At 48.4% G+C, this 20,004-nt stretch overlaps 1 protein-coding gene and 1 pseudogene across 1 annotated transcript in view; one reads left to right on the forward strand and one right to left on the reverse strand.

The window, feature by feature from the left end:
* The window catches only part of ZNF541 (zinc finger protein 541), a 1,260,340-nt gene that overhangs the window by 352,484 nt on the left and 887,852 nt on the right, over nucleotides 1–20,004 (forward strand). The window lies entirely within an intron of this gene.
* Nucleotides 7,679–9,277, reverse strand: LOC147692471 (uncharacterized; annotated as a pseudogene).

Here is a 20,004-nt window from a genome sequence, read left to right on the forward strand (position 1 = left end):
GACCAACCGTCGGAAAAACCGATCGGCATCTGTAATAACAAAAAGACCTTTACGCATATCCTCACGACCAACTGATACATCCTTAGGCTCCAAATCACACGAATACTTTCTAAATCGTTCTACGACTTCATCTCCAAACTGGCTCAAGAAATACAACCGTTCTCGCTCGGACGACTTATGCATTTGGTCATTAATCTCTGCAATAGTTATTGCGTTCAAATTGAGTTTGCGAGCAAAACTACGCAATTCCGCAGCTTCACTGGCAGTTAACCTAATACGACTACCTCCTTGATCATCTCCGTCCGAATCCTCAGCGGGGGCCGTAGGTGGAACATATGGAGGCGGGCAACGATCTAATAATGAAAAATCATCAATTTCGTTAGTAAGGACAGGATAAAGAGGTCGTCGAATAGGAAATTGACCATTCGTTTGCAAATTACGTTCCTGTGCCTCCCTCTCTTTCTTTTCCTGCAACTCTTTCTCCTCCAGCTGTAAAGCCTTATCCCGAGCAGCCTTCCGCTGCTCTTTATCCGCCAAGGCTAATTCACGCTTCATTCGTTCACGCACCGCTTTCTCCCACATACGTACACAATCAAACATATCTTGTCTAGACCTGCGCTGAAACAAACATTGCTCCACATACTGAACCTTTCGTAAATCAAACGACCCATGTAGTGGCAATTGCAATTCGGGATCAGACTTGGTGTATCTGTGCCACAATGTACTGTATAGGATAGGGGGAATGCCAAATTTAACGTACATTTCACGATTAGGGGTCCCCTCTGGGGGAGCCGGCTGAGATTCATTTAATCGATAATTGGTACCTTTTCCAAGACAGCACATTCCTCGGAGTGTGCTTAAAACGGGCATGTCAAAATATCACAGAAACGTGATATTACAAAAATGGCACTTACAATACTTCACACAAGGTGTGCCGTTCAAACAAATACAAAGTTAAAGAAATATCCCCACATTGCCCGCCTATGTGAAGTGCACTGCACATATAACTCAAATCATAGAACCAAATGTTAGCTAACTCAAAACATATTCAAAAAGCCACAGTAAGCGTCCGTAGACTATCTTACCAATCACAAGCTTACCAAATTCTCAAATATCCAGGTTCCAACTGCCAAGTTCTTTAATCGAATCAGCCAAACCGGCACTGTACGACAACTCGAACAAGCAGGATCTCAGTCGAGGACCGGCGCCACCTGGAAGGTCAGATCAGAAGGAAAAGAAGAAAACACCGTGGTGCCAAGACTCAGGTCACTCAGTGGCAGCGTACGCGTCCATGGCGAGTTTCCAATCCTTCGTCACGACCTCTCCTTCGGGCATCCGAGTCGCCGATGAGTCCCTTTGTGGTCGCCAATTTGTGGTATTGGGTTCTCCAGGCCTACATATTCCGCAAAAACCCGCTACACCATAAAACAGACGTTGGCACGGAAACTGGAAAATGCGAAAGACAATTTTAATAAGACCCCATGGGGTGGTGGTACATTCCTACAGCACCCTTCGGCAATGCAAGAAGTATCACACCGAACATCGGTGCGAGACATCTTTTTTACAGTTTTACAGTAATAAAAAGAGTAGGCGGAACACATTTGCTCGGTTTAGGTACATATAAGGACATTTTTGGAGCACAGCCAACTCATGGTAGGAGTTACAACACCACTGCTCAGTTTGAAAGGACATTCCTAAGTGATGACTGTCCACTAATAGAGAGGGTTTGACTACGCATGTGCCAGCTTGACCAGTACTAAAAATAGCCTGTTGCTGGGCAAGTTAGGTGGTCAGTGGTACAGAGAAAGGACAAAAGGGCATGCTGACCACGAGGCAGCACATTCATATAAAATGGACGCCAGTGTTCTCAAAATGGCCTCCAAACACTTTAGTCAAGATAAGGGAAAATTTGTGTAGCAAAGCTTAACGCTAACCCGATCACTGTCAAATTACGACATAAAAACCCAGCTAATGCTGTAAACAATGTGAACAATGTGAACCATGCTATTCAACAGGGCTTAACTTCTGTGCCTCTCCGGCAGAGGACACCTGACGCACTCTCGAAGCCAGAGTTACAGACGGCAAAAAGCAGAGCAGGCAAGGATAAATAAAAAAAAAAGACATAACAGCAGCAAGACTCCCCGGCGAAAGCTCCTCGGCCCCTACCTCATCTTCCTTGAAAAAACCTGTGGGTTGCCAGCCTCTAATCACTGCAAACTTTGAGGTGGTGAGTAGCGAGTTGGCCGCAGCAAAATTGGACAAACCAGTTGAGGGGACAGTAACCAACACACCGCAAATCTCAGCAGCTTCGACCCCACAGGGCATAAATATGGCTACAGTCTCATGTCCAGATACACCTACAAACCCCCTGCCATCCAGGAGTCAAAAGTCCCTCTCTGCCATCCCATCGCATATCCCTCCCCCATGTACATCCCCAAGAGCTGAAGGAGCGGTCCTTTGGCAACTATCCGAAGCTATGGGGAAAGATCCACAAAGAGGGTTGATGAACACACCAGACAACACCGACCTTTACTATTCCCCCACCGATAACTCGGTAATGTCAGATGTGAGCATCTCCTTATCCAGCGATGAGGAGGAGGCGGGTGGAAACTGGTATAAAAGCTCGGATTCTGGGCAGCAGGGTCAGTACGCGTCCTCTAAGAAACTATTCAAGAAAAAAAGGGATAGAGTGCGCCACAGCAAAGAGCCAGACTATTCCGATAAAGAGGCTATTCCTGAATTAAAATGGGACTATAGCGGAACTCCACCTCTGTAGGTACACTCGAATTCTGCTGACCTGTCTGGGGGGAACCAGACCATCATTAACACTAACATCGAATCAGAGGATTTGCAAGGCAGGCACGACAGAGAACCCGCCCTGGCTGATATCTTGGGGTCCATCAAAAGCTTTCAAGCTGAAGCCAAGGCAGACAGCCGCAGATCCTCCATGGCAGCAAAAAAACTTCAAGGGGCAGTGAGGAAGGTGGGCAGAACCTGCGCCGAGATCGTAGATCAGATGGCGGCTGTGGAGGAAAGGACGGAACAACTTGAGAAGAATGTTACATCACTCTAAGCTAAATCTGAGGAACATGAAGTAGCCGTCAAAGACATTATGTGGAAACTTGAGGAGCAGGAAAATCGGCAGCGGCGGAACAATCTCCGCTTCCTTTGTATACCCGAGGGGGCTGAAAAGGACGATGCAAGGAAGTACATGATTACCCTCCTCAAAAATACATTCCCGGAACTTCAATCCTGGGACTGGGAGAAAGAGGTTCAAAGGGCTCATAGGTTTCCCTTAATGATCAAAACCCATAAAACAGCATCTCAACAACATCCTAGAGCCATGTTGCTTTTTTTTTTAAACTTCTTGCTCCGACAGGCTCTCTGCGACTTATCCCGACTCACCAGTAAGAGAACATTTGAAGGGGTAACCTATTTTACCAGGTCAGACTTTGCGCATGCAACAGTTGAGAGGAGGTGGCGTTTGAGGCAACTGTTTGACCCCTTCCAAAAAATAGGAGCCTCAGTTTTTCTTCAGAATCCGGCAAGGTTAAAGATTGTCTATCAAGGCCGTACTCTCAGCTTTGTTTCGGAGATTCAAGCAAAAAAACGACCTAGATGAGATCTCAGGACTTAAATAAGGCGAAAATGGAGGGGGGAAAAAATATATACTTCGTAAAATCCTTTGAATGTAGATAAATACATACAACTAGCTTGGGTAATGCATAGGATAGATTGACAAAAAATTGTTGTGCTTTCTCTTTTTCTTTTTTTTTTAGGACTATAATTCGGTGGGGTAAATCTTACAGATTATATTCTATTTCTTTATTCATCACTTTGTTTTTCCTTTCATGCTCAACACTGGCTATCCCTACTCCTTTAAGGTGAAGTCACTTCAAGCTACTATCTATGTTTTATGAAGGACTGTGTAATATAGTAAACCTAATAGGTTCACAAGTTAATGATGTAAAGAGTGTATTAGACTTCATGCTAATAGAGTGGCTTTTCCTGTTTGTATGGATGGTACCTGTAGTATAGCGTGTCGGCGATGTTCTTTTCCAGGTTGTTTATTTTGTATACTTTTTTTTGTTTTTTTCGGGGGGAGCAGGGCGGGCTCACTGGTGTTCTCGGCGGATGTCACGTCCCTGACCCCTCCAGGTAACCTCCATTGGTGGTGGTGGGTGGGGGGTTGGGAAAGGGGGGTGGGGGGCTCAGGAGGAAGGTCAGACAGGTTCTTTAAAAGCTACAGGGAAAAAGAAAGGTATAAAGTTTTAGCTAACACTTTGCCTATGGGGGGATATCCTTTTAGGATGCTTTGTAAAAATGAATGGGGGCACTGAAGATTATGTCACTTAACATCTGCGGCCTATATGATATCAAAAAGAGACAAGCTGTCGCGGTAGGATTACAATATGTAGGCGCCAACATAGTGTGTATGCAGGAAATGCATATCGAGGGCTGGCAGGCACATCTTTTAAAATGACTGGGGTACAAATTAGTCTGTGCTACCTCTCAGCGAGCACGCATTAGGGGGGTGGTACATATAGAAGGGGTCCCCGCAAAAGAGACGTGTTGTGTCTAACAACCATCAACTATTGTTTAAACAACTTCATAGAACAAGAGATGCACGAAAAAAATCAATCAATGTACTGTAATTTATTATCAATACCAAGAGGTAGTTGCACAATCAAACATTTAGCCCCAGAAAAAGGGAAAGGGAAGGGAAAGTGCTCAAGGGAGTGTAAGATAAAGGAAGGGATAAACACAGTTAAGAAAACAAGTGATGAGTACAAAAGCTTCCAACAAGATCAAAGTGATTCAAATACATAAGCCCAAAAATCAGGGCACACAATGATGAATTATTTAACAGATAAACTTTCAGCGGACACACAGTCAATTTAAAACTGTAGAGGGCTTGTGCCGGAAGTTTAAGAGGAAAGCCGTCGACGATTCGACCCCTATGTGTAGGCTACGTTCAGTCCTTAGGCGGGGTCTTCATCAGGACATATGCAACAGGGAAAATTAAGGGCAATCCTGTCAGGTAAATTAATACTAGATTAGTAAATGTTCTCCATTGTGATATTACACCATAGCCATTTGATTTAGACTACGATGAGGAATTAAAATGATAATTGGAGAGATTAGTTACCATGGAGTCGTGGCCCAACTGGGCTCAGGACGTGGAGGTATGATGGACTGTGCAGTGGTCACAGGTCGATCACAGCGTAATTAATTCGCAGAGCTACAGAGGAGAGAGGACAACCAGTAATTAGGGGACCTTTAACATCATATATACACTATTGGTTAAACAATCAAAATTACTTAATCAAGACCTGGGTCTGATCTGGTGAATAAAGGTCAGGGAAGTACCTAAGATGCTTGGACTAGTGGATAAGGCCCACTAAATTTGAAGATTTATCTGTTACTTAAAAACTATCCATAGAACAATATAATACAGAGGCCCCAATATTGCAAGCGGGGCAATATGCTGTCAATTATATTGAGGCCAAGGTGATTGGTTTAGGGGTCTCAACATGAGCGACTGTCATTGTGGGCAGCCCCATGTTAAGAGTAATAGCCGAAACACTCTTCAATTGTACAAAAAGCGCGGCATGTGTCGCCCAGTTGCAAAGGCTTGACATACCTGTAATTAGATAAAGAGCGGGGGCGGATAATTCCAACCGTCTTTCCATAAACACTCGTTGGAGCCAAATATCCGGGTAGTCAGCCGGCATCCGATAGCTTACAACCGGCGTGAGTCGTGCTGCCACACCGTCAGTCACGATAACGGGGTGAGTCTGAGGGAAAACAGGGATTAGCGGTTAGGGGCAAGGCCAGTCAATTACCAAGGATTACTAGCAAAAAACCGCACTGTTTGCCACGTACCCCTTCGGATCTGCAGCGTCCGTGGACAGTAACTCCGCAACTCCCGCTACGCGGAGTTTAGGGGGCGGAGTGAAAAATAAACGCCACCCAGTTATGGTAAAGGGAAGAGTCACTCGGTGAACTATTGCGATCGCTACTGCATAATTAATACAGAGTACGGTTGGTTCTCGTATAACCGAAAACATTGGACATTCATGTAACCATTTCACGGAAGGAAAATTAATTACAATAAATAATTGTGTGATCCAATGTGTGGTATGTGTGTATGGTGCAATCGGGCTCCGATCACCGAATGACAGAAGAATTCTAGTGCATACCGGCGACTGCCCAAAGTTATGCTAGTCATTTATAAACACTCGATCGGGAGATCGTAACAAATCTTATTACCCGCGCAACTCTCAGACATGAGGTTGAAGGCGGGTTGCTTTACGAGAAGGCCCGGAATGATAACAAAAGACATTTAATGTTACAATAGTATAAACAGGAGCATACAGAACCTATTATAAATTACATTATATGTCAAATCATGAGAGAAATACTTGGGAAATCATAACAAAATTGATACTAACCGCGCAACTCTCAAACATGAGGTTGAAGGCGAGTAGCTATTTGTGAGAGCCCAAAACGATAACAAAAGGACATTGTATGTTAGGATAATATCAACAGGAGCATATCGAGCATCATCACGTTCCCAATACACAATTCCATAATTCATAATACCCGCTCAACTCTCAAACATGAGGAGGAAGGCGGGTTGCTTTTCATGAGAGTCCAGAATAAAGACATTTTAAATCTGATGTACAACAGGAGCACACAGAACATCAGAATATACCCATTGGAATTCATTATATTCTATGCCAAACCCAGAGGGTATGTGACCCCGTTTAATTTAAGAAGGATCTCAGTAACCTAATTAACCCAGGGCTGCCAACTGTGCTAAACTGCTGTCTTGCTCGTTAAGGCCATTTTTCATTGAGTCTAAGAGGGACATCCATTTAGATTCACAGGTGTTTAGTACTGTCAACACATTACCTCCTCTTCTCCCCAGAGAGACCTTTTCAATAACGAACCATCTCAAATCTGAGACGGCATGCCCAGCCTTTTGCCAGTGTTCTACTAGCGGGGCACCAACCACATTGCAGCGTAACCTGCTACTATGGGACGATATGCGTGACTTAATCTTCTGTTGTGTTTGTCCCACATATACCTGTCTACATGGGCATAGGACAATGTAGATCACACAACTCGAATTGCAATTCGTGTGGTGTTTTAACTTGTAAGTCCGTCCGCCATGGTCAAAAGTCTTAATCTGAATGGTGGTATCACATGCTGTGCATGTGCCACATCTATAGTGTCCCACTAATGGGGGCAGATTCCACAAACTTGTAAGAGTAGGTTGGCTAACAGATTCCAAATACGAGTGGACCACCATGTCCCGTATGTTTTTGGCCCTCTTAAAAGAATGGAGAGGGAACTGCGTTTGCTTTATCTCATCTGACACAATGGACCAATTCTTGTTGATAATACGTTTGACTTCATTACTCCGTGTGGAGAAGGTGGTTACACAGATGATCCGGTCTATTTCCGATTGGTTGGTGTTTTCTGGATTCAACAGAATATCGCGTGGATTATACCAGGCCCTTTTCCTGGCACGTCTCACCATTCTAGGTGGATAACCTCGTGAGATGAGGCGCTCACTTAAGACCTCAGATTCTTGGATGTAATTTCCGCGAGTGGAGCAATTTCTCCTAACTCTAAGAAATTGGCCGACTGGGAGATTGTCTTTAAGACCTCAGGGGTGATGACTCCCGTATTGCAGTAAGGAATTTCGCTCAGTTGGTTTCCTAAATAAGGTGGTTTGTAAACGATTGTCCTCCACATAGATCGAAATGTCCAAGAATGGAATCTTCTCATTGCTTGAATCCATCGTAAATTGGATATGGGGGTTTCTGGAATTGAGCCAAACGTGAAACTCTAGCAGGAGTTCTTTACTTCCCTCCCAGATACAAAGGACATCATCTATGTATCTGACCCATAAGGTCAGACTACTGTGAAAAGGATTGTCAATGGAAAAAATATATTGTTGTTCAAAATGATCCATAAAGATGATGGCCAGATTTGGAGCGAAGGTAGCCCCCATGGCTACTCCCTTCGTCTGCAAGTAGAAGTTTTCTTGGAAAATAAAGAAATTCTGTCTCATGGCAATACTCAATAACTCGAGTATAAAATCGGTCGGAACCTGGACAGGTGCCGGTCGCTTGTCTAAGGCTTGTCTCATTACTTCCAAAGCATCAAGTTGAGGAATGCTAGTAGAAAGCGAAACAATATCGCATGTCACCAAGAGTTCGTTACCTGGGTTGAATGGCCTTTCATCAATGAGGTTAATAGTTTGTGTGGTATCACGAAGATACGCCTTGGTGTTGAGAGCAATCGGTTTTAGGGAAAAATCCACATGTTTGCACAGAGGTTCTAACATGGACCCACAGCCTGACACGATTGGGCGGCCAGGAGGACTCTCTAAGTTCTTGTGTACCTTAGGTAAGGTATATATAGTGGCAAGTCAGGGTAATTTTTGATTAAGGAATTTGAATTCCTGCTCACTAAGAAAGCCAGCATCCAATCCTTTTTGTGTAGCTGCCAGAATAGTGGTTGCCAGTTCGCGTGAGAGGTCAGTTGATAGTAACTGATAACTTACTCCATCTGACAATTGTCTATAGATCTCCTCTTTGTATTTACATAGGTCCTGAATGACAATTGCCCCGCCTTTATCGGCGGGCTTGATGACGACCTCTTTGTTGTTGCACAGCTCTATTAATGCCTTTTTCTCCGTTTTGGGCAGGTTCAATCTGACAAATTTGCGTTGGTCCAGTGCTCGGTCTACTGCAGAGGTCACAATTTCTTCAAAAGCCAAAATCTTATGGCTCATGGCATAAGTAGGTGGAAAGAAAGTGGAGGGTTCTCTGAGACCCGTGATGGAGCTGCGTTGTCTTGTAGTTTGATTCCGGAAATAGTATCTTAACCTAATTTTCCTAAAAAATCTGTATAGTTCCGTTTTCAGCAGAAATTTGTTGGGTGGAGCCGTGGGGACATAGGAAAGACCTCTGCTCAGGACTTTAATCTCTTCTTCATCTAAATTGTGATTAGAGATGTTGATCACAGGATTGAGGGATGACCTACTGATGTCAGGTGTGGTGCGTAACACAGTCTGATCTTGACTGGGTGCCTGGTTCACCACCTGTAGGTGTTTCTCCTGGTCGAAATTTCTCCGTGAACTTCGGGACGAAATGCAACTCGTTTCTGCTGTTTGCCTCTGTTGCCTTCCCAACCGCCAGGATTTTGTTGTTGTTGACCTCTCGCTTGACCTCTCATCCAAGAGTTGCCACGACCTCATTGACCGCGGCCTTGATCTAAAAAAGGCTGCTGGAATTGCGAATTATTTACTGTACTGGGTTGGTGTGGGGACCAAAGGTAAAGACACAGACCATTCTCTCGACGTTGGATTTTTCTCGTTTTTGCAGGAGATGTTCCAACGAAAATAATTCGCAGTAATTGGCATCTGATTGAAGAAATCTTACCCAACATTGGCAAACCTCTGTTCGCTCTTAAAAAAAACAGAAGCATTGGACAACAGATCTCGTCCACAAGAGGTGTCGCAAAAAAAGAAACACAAGTTACCCTTTTCAATATGGGCCCTGTAACGGGTCATCGTAAATGTGGGACGTGCTCAGTGTGCAATCTGACGACAGAAGGAACCCTCTTCACGGATGGTCAAAAATTCTGGCGCCATAATAACTTCACAAACTGTAAGACCAAGTACGCAGTATATGCCATAACATGCCCCTGTGGAAAGGTCTACATTGGCAAAACAACCCAAGAGGTGCGCCAACGCATTATCCAGCACAGATCCAGGATAAACAATAAAGTCTTGACAGCACCCTTGGTATCCCACTTTTTGCGAAAGGAACACTCATCCAATGATCTGAAATGGACAATCCTAGCGAACATCAAGAACACCCCGGGAGCCGGCGGGGACCCAGATGCTCGCCTTGCTCAGAAAGAGGCCTACCTCATTTTGAGGTTTAACACCGCCATGGTGGGACTGAATGATCTTAACGAACTGAGTAATCTTTAGATAGCCTGCCTGCAGCGATTGTCTGCTTTTGCTGCTTGCCGCTCATGTGTCTAATAAAAAGAACATCCTCACTACCTTATGTACTTATGTACCCGTTATATCTGGGTTGTCTCGTTCTGCCTCCCTCCGTCAACATGATCATATATGCACTAGATTGCCAACAGTACATGGCATCACTACGAGATATCCACATACACCTCTCTAGTCGCCCCCTTTCTAAAAAAAACCCTTATCACAGAGTTTTCTAATTGTTGCTGTGGGCGCGTGTATACCAGCGGACTACATGTCCCATCATACCGCTGCTAACGCATCACGCGTTAAAAAGACTCGGACACGCCCCCTACTCACTCGCGTTGCCAGTTTCTCGCCGCTTGTGTGTCCGATGTCCCGCTTGATTGAATCGTCCAAAACGTAAGTCCTCTCTTAACAATGTCTGTAAAGAGCGAGTGAACGTTTTCCCGGACCTTTTCTAATTACCGCTCCCCTTTGATCCCACAGTTGCCGAACTGCCGCGGCGGCTGCCGCTCGAGTTCGTGCATAATCAGGAATTTCTGCCGAACGAGGTAGGATTCAATTTCACCCTTGTGGTTGATATAAACTACATGTGTAAAAGCAAACTAGGGCGCTAGAAGTTGGGATTGTGATGTGTAGTGTTGTTTACTTTCCCCGGGCATACCTTCAGAACTATTGATTTTACGCGCATCGGCACCCCATACACTCTTCAGTGTTTCAAACATCAAGGTACGTGCCCTTGAACCTTCCACTGATCATATGGAGGCCCACATTGTTTTAAAAGTAACAGAGACTAACTTGGGTTTATACCATCTCACCCACAGGGAGTATCCTGACATTCCAAGCATAAGGTACTCGCATGTTTCCGTACAGTGTTTCAGTTTTAGTGAGGTGTTAGTCAGCATTCCATTGATACCATTTTTTTAAATTCACAGCAACAACGACCCCCCAATCCTTGTCCTGAGGAGAACCCTCAACCTAGTTAACGGGTTCGAAACGCGTCGGCGTCCTGCTCCACCCAGATACTGAAATACCAGGGCATAATAGGAATATAACTTGCACAAATTCTACACTTCTGCTTAGTTTTGTGTGTTCCTATTCTTTTGCACCATATGTTAAATTGTAATACGTATCTAGTGGTGGTGGAAACAAGTAGGCTAGTGTTTCATTTTGCTTGTCCACTTGTTTATTTTTCATCCAGGATTGGTGCCTCACTAAAACGTAATTATTTGAGGCATTGCACAGTTGTTTTTCTGTAATAACAATTGTTATATGTGTATATTGTTATTTAATGTATTGCATTTGGTTTTTTCAATGTACTTGTGAACTTCTGCAAATGTGGTGTGTATCCCTTGATGCCAAAAATCTTTTCAAAATTTTTTTTTCATAAAATACAAGTGATTAATTACAAATGGTTTGTCAGCCTAGCAATTAATTATACTAGGTGTGCATTTGCTTTCATTAATCCAGACTGTCCGGCACTTTGTTTTGTTTGTTCCATAAGAGTGGTCCAAGCCGGTCAGAGACAGGACCCAGCCTTTCCCTCTTTTCCCTGCGGCTTTCTTAGTGAGCAGGAATTCAAATTCCTTAATCAAAAATTTCCCTGACTTGCCACTATATATACCTTACCTAAGGTACACAAGAACGTAGAGAGTCCTCCTGGCCGCCCAATCGTGTCAGGCTGTGGGTCCATGTTAGAACCTCTGTGCAAATATGTGGATTTTTTCCTAAAACCGATTGCTCTCAACACCAAGGCGTATCTTCGTGATACCACACAAACTATTAACCTCATTGATGAAAGGCCATTCAACCCAGGTAACGAACTCTTGGTGACATGCGATATTGTTTCGCTTTCTACTAGCATTCCTCAACTTGATGCTTTGGAAGTAATGAGACAAGCCTTAGACAAGCGACCGGCACCTGTCCAGGTTCCGACCGATTTTATACTCAAGTTATTGAGTATTGCCATGAGACAGAATTTCTTTATTTTCCAAGAAAACTTCTACTTGCAGACGAAGGGGGTAGCCATGGGGGCTACCTTCGCTCCAAATCTGGCCATCATCTTTATGGATCATTTTGAACAACAATATATTTTTTCCATTGACAATCCTTTTCACAGTAGTCTGACCTTATGGGTCAGATACATAGATGATGTCCTTTGTATCTGGGAGGGAAGTAAAGAACTCCTGCTAGAGTTTCACGTTTGGCTCAATTCCAGAAACCCCCATATCCAATTTACGATGGATTCAAGCAATGAGAAGATTCCATTCTTGGACATTTCGATCTATGTGGAGGACAATCGTTTACAAACCACCTTATTTAGGAAACCAACTGAGCGAAATTCCTTACTGCAATACGGGAGTCATCACCCCGAGGTCCTAAAGACAATCTCCCAGTCGGCCAATTTCTTAGAATTAGGAGAAATTGCTCCACTCACGGAACTTACATCCAAGAATCTGAGGTCTTAAGTGAGCGCCTCATCTCACAAGGTTATCCACCTAGAATGGTGAGACGTGCCAGGAAAAGGGCCTGGTATAATCCACGCGATATTCTGTTGAATCCAGAAAACACCAACCAATCGGAAATGGACCGGATCATCTGTGTAACCACCTTCTCCACACAGAGTAATGAAGTCAAACGTATTATCAACAAGAATTGGCCCATTGTGTCAGATGAGATAAAGCAAACGCAGTTCCCTCTCCATTCTTTTAAGAGGGCCAAAAACATACGGGACATGGTGGTCCACTCGTATTTGGAATCTGTTATCCAGCCCACTCTTACATGTTTGTGGAATCTGCCTCCATTAGTGGGACACTATATATGTGGCACATGCACAGCATGTGATACCACCATTCAGATTAAGACTTTTGACCATGGCAGATGGACTTACAAGTTAGAACACCACACAAATTGCAATTCGAGTTGTGTGATCTACATTGTCCTATGCCCATGTAGACAGGTATATGTGGGACAAACACAACAGAAGATTAAGTCACGCATATCGTCCCATAGTTGCAGGTTACGCTGCAATGTGGTTGGTGCCCCGCTAGTAGAACACTGGCAAAGGGCTGGGCATGCCGTCTCAGATTTGAGATGCTTCGTTATTGAAAAGGTCTCTCTGGGGAGAAGAGGAGGTAATGTGTTGACAGTACTAAACACCTGTGAATCTAAATGGATGTCCCTCTTAGACTCAATCAAAAATGGCCTTAACGAGCAAGACAGCAGTTTAGCACAGTTGGCAGCCCTGGGTTAATTAGGTTACCGAGATCCTTCTTAAATTAAACGGGGTCACATACCCTCTGGGTTTGGCATAGAATATAATGAATTCCAATGGGTATATGCTGATGTTCTGTGTGCTCCTGTTGTACATCAGATTTAAAATGTCTTTATTCTGGACTCTCATGAAAAGCAACCCGCCTTCCTCCTCATGTTTGAGAGTTGAGCGGGTATTATGAATTATGGAATTGTGTATTGGGAACGTGATGATGTACGATATGCTCCTGTTGATATTATCCTAACATACAATGTCCTTTTGTTATCGTTTTGGGCTCTCACAAATAGCTACCCGCCTTCAACCTCATGTTTGAGAGTTGCGCGGTTAGTATCAATCTTGTTATGATTTCCCAAGTATTTCTCTCATGATTTGACATATAATGTAATTTATAATAGGTCCTGTATGCTCCTGTTTATACTATTGTAACATTAAATGTCTTTTGTTATCATTCCGGGCCTTCTCGTAAAGCAACCCGCCTTCAACCTCATGTCTGAGAGTTGCGCGGGTAATAAGATTTGTTACGATCTCCTGATCGAGTGTTTATAAATGACTAGCATAACTTTGGGCAGTCGCCGGTATGCACTAGAATTCTTCTGTCATTCGGTGATCGGAGCCCGATTGCACCATACACACATACCTCACATTGGATCACACAATTATTTATTGTAATTAATTTTCCTTCCGTGAAATGGTTACATGAATGTCCAATGTTTTCGGTTATACGAGAACCAACCGTACTCTGTATTAATTATGCAGTAGCGATCGCATCTGAAAGAAACACGTTAGTATTAGATTCCTTACCTTAGAATATCCCCAGGCGTCAGTCTGGATCCGGAAACTTTTGCGTAGCAGTACCCCTGCGCGTCGGTAGGCGTTGTCTGCAGGCGTCCCCTGCGGCTCCGCGTCCGTCGTCGGCGTCGTGCGCCGTGATGACGTCGCTGGAGTATATAGACGCCGCCTCCGCGCGCTGACGTCAGTTCTTTTTTCCGCACCAGTAAGCGCACATCCAAAGAGCAGTACTCCGGTCTTTTGACCAAGTTTTGTAAACTTCTTATACTTTTTTGGTGCCGGTAGGATGCCCGGTTTCAAGAATTGTGACGGTTGTGACCGCACGATGTCGGTCACGGACCGTCACCGACTCTGCCTCCGGTGCCTGGGCCCCGACCACGACGTGGACGCCTGCGTCGATTGCCGGGCCTTGACAAATAAGGCTAGACGGGAGCGGTCCCGCAAGCTGCTCGAGCTCCGGGTGTCGGCCCCGCGTCGAGAGCGGTCCCGGTCCGGCCGGAGGTCCAGGGAGCGTTCGAGGGAGCGGTCGCGGAGCCGTGCCGAGCGCTCCGGAAGCCGTCACCATTTGTCTGGTTCCTCAGGTAGGAAGCACAAGAAGTCGGGGCGTCGTCATCGTACCTCCGACTCCCCCCGACGCTCGCGCGACGCGGCCGGGGGTTCGGGTGACCCCACTCCCGCGGCTCCGCGAGAGTCGCCGGCGCGGCCTGCTCCATACCCTCCGGTCCCTGGGCTAAGCGCGACGCCCGAGGAGATTGAGGCGTTCCTCATGGCCATGAGGGCGCTCACTCCTCCGAGGGGGCCTACGGCGCCTTCGGGCCCAGTGCTACCGTCCGGGGGCCCTAGCGGTTCGGGTGACCCTGCCTCGACGCCATCGGGTGCTCCGGCCCCGGTGCCGCCGACGGCTCCGACCCCGGCGCCGCAGGGGCCTTCGGGGTCGACGCCGGCTGGTCTACCAGCCTCTCCGGCGACGATTCCATCGGGGTTACCCCCGACGCCGTCCCCACGCGGCGCCGGTTCTCCGGTGCCGGCTCCGGCCGTCTGGGCGGCGTCGTCCCCATTCCCTCCCCGAATCCGGACGCGAAGTCGGACAGGCGTCGCTCGACGCCGGGCTCAACGCCGATGGGGCTTGTGAACCCTGAGGAGCCGGTCTACATTGTTGACTCCGAATATGGAGATGATGTAGAGTACGGAGAGGGTTGGGAGGGGTCTGAGGACCCTCTGTCACGTGAGTGTCAGTACGACGTGGACTGGTCAGGTGATTTGGGTGATGCCAGTGGTCTGCAGGACTCTCCTAACCCTGGCTTTGTCTCGCCTTCTACCGTGGCATCAGAGGATGGGGCTGCTTATTCAGTGGTGTTGATGAGGGCTGCCAAGGCCTTACTCCTTGAGCTCCCCGTCGCGGCCGTGAGGCCTAACATCCTCACTGAGGTCCTCAAACCGCAGTCATGCCCACAGGAGCCACTGCTGCCGTTTAACGAAGCCTTGTCGGACGTTCTTTTGGGCACGTGGTCCAGGCCCTCTTCAGGTTCGCCTGTTGATAGGAACGTGGCCAGAAGCCACCGTCCGTGCCCGGACGACCCCAAATTCCTGTCCACCCATCCCACCCCTGAGAGTCTGGTGATCCAGGCCTCCACTTCCCAGACCACATTCCCGTCGGCCCCGCCCGATCGGGAATCTAAGAGGTACGACCAGTATGGCAAGAAGGTCTTCTCGTCCCTGAGTTTGGGACTGCGGTCTTGCAACACCGCTTGCCTCTTGGGCCGCTTCACCCACTCTGTGTGGGATACGGTCGCCGACCTGCTGCCAGAATGCCCCATGGAGGTGCGGGCGAAGCTCGGCAAGGCTGTGGCTGAGGGCCGAGACGCAGCAAAATATTCCATACGGTGTGGTCTTGATACGACCGACTCGCTGGGCAGAGCGATGTCCACGACGGTGGCGATTCGTCGCCACGCCTGGCTGAGATCCGCCAACTTTTCGGCAGATTTCCAGAATGCCTTGATGGACGTGCCGTTTGATGGCTGTCGCCTGTTTGGTGACAAGGCGGACCACGCGCTGGAGCGCTTCAAGGACTCCAGGGTCACGGCCAAGTCCTTGGGTCTCTCGACGCAGCGCCAGCAAACGGGTTCGTTTCGCTCCTTTCGTGTCCAAGGAAGGGGCGTTCCCACACGTGCTGCCAGCCACGCGCCGCAACAATCTTTTCAACGCGGTGGCGGCCGTGAAAACCGCCGTGGAGGCGGTCGGGGTCAACGGCGGGGTCAGGCCACACCTCCCCCCGCAGCATCAGCCTCCAAATCCTCCTAGTCCGCGCTTTCAGGCCCATGCGACGCCAGTGGGTGGCAGGGTTCGCCATCACCACGCCCGCTGGCGCGCAATCACATCGGACAGGTGGGTGCTGCAACTCGTCCGAAGGGGCTACTCCCTCCCCTTCGAGACCAATCCTCCAGCCATGCCACCGCAGAACCACCGTGTGTCGGGGGACCACTTGACACTTCTGCAGGAGGAAGTTACGGCCCTCTTGACCAAGGGGGCCATTGAGCGCGTTCCTGGGCCAGAAGTAGGGCGTGGTTGCTATTCCCACTACTTTCTGGTGCCCAAGAGGACAAAGGGGGCCTACGTCCTATCTTGGATCTACGGAACGTCAACGGCTTCCTCCGGAAGGAGAAGTTCAAGATGTTGACATTAGCTCAGGTCTTGGCTGCTCTAGACCCGCAAGACTGGATGGTAGCGTTGGACTTGCAGGATGCGTATTTTCACATCCCCGTCCTGCCGGCCCACCGGCGTTACCTGCGGTTCACGGTAGGCCAGGAGCACTTTCAGTTTATGGTGCTCCCCTTCGGCCTTACCAGCGCCCCACGGGTGTTCACAAAGGTGTTGGCGGTGGTCGCAGCCCATCTGCGCCGGTTAGGGGTTTCAGTTTTCCCCTACCTAGATGACTGGTTGTTGAAGGCGGGCTCGCCCCAGACAGTCGTCCACCACCTTCAGATGACAGCAGACCTCTTGCACGAGCTGGGGTTCTCCATCAATGTGCCGAAATCACACCTGTGTCCCTCTCAAAAGCTCCTTTTCATCGGAGCGGTTCTGGACTCGGCGCAGTTTCGGGTTTATCCTCCGGAACGGCGGGTCCGGGATATTCAGGCTTTGATTCCCATCTTTCAGCCGCTAGCCCGGGTTTCGGTCAGGTTGACGCTGCGGCTGCTAGGGCTGATGGCTGCCTGCATCCTTCTGGTGCATCACGCCCGGTGGCGGATTCGGGCTCCGCAGTGGGACCTGAAGTTTCAGTGGGCCCAGCATCAGGGCAACTTGTCCGACCACGTCTTGATCTCGGAGGGCACTGCGAGACAGCTGCAGTGGTGGCTTACGGACCGCGATTGGGTCAGAGGCAGATCCCTCTCCCTTCCCCAACCGGAGCACGTTGTTGTGACGGACGCGTCCCTCCAGGGCTGGGGAGGCCACTTGGGAGAGGCGAAGATCAGAGGCATCTGGTCTCCGGCGGAGTCCCGGCTCCATATAAACCTGTTGGAGCTACAGGCGATTCGTCTAGCACTGAAGGCATTCCTCCCCTTTGTCAACGGGAGTGTGGTGCAGGTGTTCACGGACAACACCACCGCCATGTGGTACTGCAACAAGCAGGGTGGGGTGGGGTCGTGGACCCTTTGCCAGGAGGCTCTGCGTCTCTGGCAATGGCTGGAACGTCAGGGCGTGACTCTGACGGTTCAACACCTGGCAGGTTCTCTGAACGCCAGGGCGGACGAACTCAGCCGTCGGTGCTCGATGGATCACGAATGGCGTCTGAACTCGGACGTGGCGCAAGGCCTCTTTCTGCAATGGGGAGAGCCTTGGTTAGATCTATTCGCCACAGAAGAGAAAGCGCAATGTCATCAGTTCTGCGCGTTGGAGTTTCCAAGACGGCACTCGCACGGCGACGCCTTTCGGCGCGAGTGGAGTTGCGGTCTGTTCTACGCCTTTCCGCCTATACCACTTCTGCCCAGAGTGCTGAAGAAGATCAGGCGCGACCGGGCCCAAGTTATCCTTGTGGCTCCGGACTGGGCTCGAAGGTACTGGTATCCCGAGCTACTCAGCATGTCAGTCGGTCCCCCGATCCGCCTGCCCCTTCAGGAGGACCTTCTGTCGCAGCAGCAGGGGACGGTCCTCCACCCGAACCTGTCCAGTCTCCACCTCCATGCTTGGAGATTGAGCGGCGACAGTTGAGGCCATTTGACTTGCCTCCAGAAGTCTGTGATGTGATTCTGGCAGCCAGGCGTCCCTCCACGAAGTCAGTATACGCCTGTCGGTGGAACAGATTTGTGGCATGGTGCACAGCAAAGGCTGTGGATCCTCTCTCTGCCCCTCTTTCTTCTCTTCCTTCTTTCTCTTGCCCAGCAGGGCTCTGCTCTGGGCACTATCAAGGGCTACCTTTCTGCCCTTTCGGCCTTTCTGAGGCTGCCTGATCAACCTTCTTTGTTCAAGTCCCCTATTGTAACGAGATTCTTGAAGGGCATCACACACATGTATCCTCCTGTTCCGTTTGTGATGCCTCAGTGGGATTTGAACCTGGTTCTCACCTTCCTGATGTGTGCTCCCTTTGAGCCACTTCATTCCTGTCCTCTCCGTCTCCTGACTTTAAAGACGGCCTTCCTGGTTGCCATCACCTCTGCCAGGAGAGTGAGTGAGCTCCAGGCTCTTTCTGTCAAACCTCCTTTCTTGTCCATTCATCCAGACAAGGTGGTTCTGAGTACTAGACCTTCTTTCCTGCCCAAAGTAGTTTCTGCTTTTCACATCGGGCAGTCCATCACCCTCCCCTCCTTCTTCCCGCCTCCGCATCCTTCAAAGGATGAAGAGTGGCTCCATCGTCTGGACCCAAAACGTGCGCTTTCATTTTATATGGATCGCACCCGCCAGTTCCGGGTGGATGACCAACTGTTTGTTGGCTACGTGGGTGCGAAGAAGGGACGGGCGGTACATAAACGGACCATCTCTCGGTGGGTCGTTCTGTGCATCAAAGCGTGCTACTCTTTGGCTCGGAAGGAGCCCCCTGTTGGGCTGAGGGCCCATTCCACTCGGGCCACGGCGGCTACTACTGCCCTGGGCCGGGGAGTCCCCTTGCAGGACATTTGCCAGGCGGCTACGTGGGCCTCGCTGCACACCTTCGCGAGGCACTACTGCCTGGACAGTCAAGTCCGGAGGGATGGCTTCTTTGGCCGTTCTGTCCTCCAGGACTTTCTGGTGTAGGAATGTATTGGTTTGCAGACCCACCACCGGGGTTGGTATTGCTGGGGTATCTATTCTAAGGTAAGGAATCTAATACTAACGTGTTTCTTTCAGATGAACAAGATGAACAAGTTACTTACCTTCGGTAACGATATATCTGTAAGAAACAGTAGTTAGTATTAGATTCCCTACCGACCCACCCATCTTCCCCGTTCTGCGAACTGATACCTAGGGTTAAGGACATCCCTTTCAGGGCCCTAGTTTCAAATGGCACCAGTGTTGGTTCTCACAAGGCTCTGCGTGTTCTGGCGCGGAAAAGCTGTGTGCAAAGAACTGACGTCAGCGCGCGTAGGCGGCATCTATATACTCCAACGACGTCATCACGGCGCACAACGCCGACGACGGACGCGGAGCCGCAGGGGACGCCTGCAGACGACGCCTACCGATGCGCAGGGGTACTGCTACGCAAAAGTTTCCGGATCCAGACTGACGCCTGGGGATATTCTAAGGTAAGGAATCTAATACTAACTACTGTTTCTTACAGATATATCGTTACCGAAGGTAAGTAACTTGTTCAATAGTTCACCGAGTGACTCTTCCCTTTCCATTACTGGGTCGCGTTTATTTTTGACTCCGCCCCCTAAACTCCGTGTAGCGGGAGTTGCAGAGTTACTGTCCACGGACGCTGCAGATCCGATGGGGT

Source organism: Lissotriton vulgaris, chromosome 9, assembly GCF_964263255.1.
Source record: "Lissotriton vulgaris chromosome 9, aLisVul1.2, whole genome shotgun sequence".
Taxonomy (NCBI): Eukaryota; Metazoa; Chordata; class Amphibia; order Caudata; family Salamandridae; genus Lissotriton; species Lissotriton vulgaris.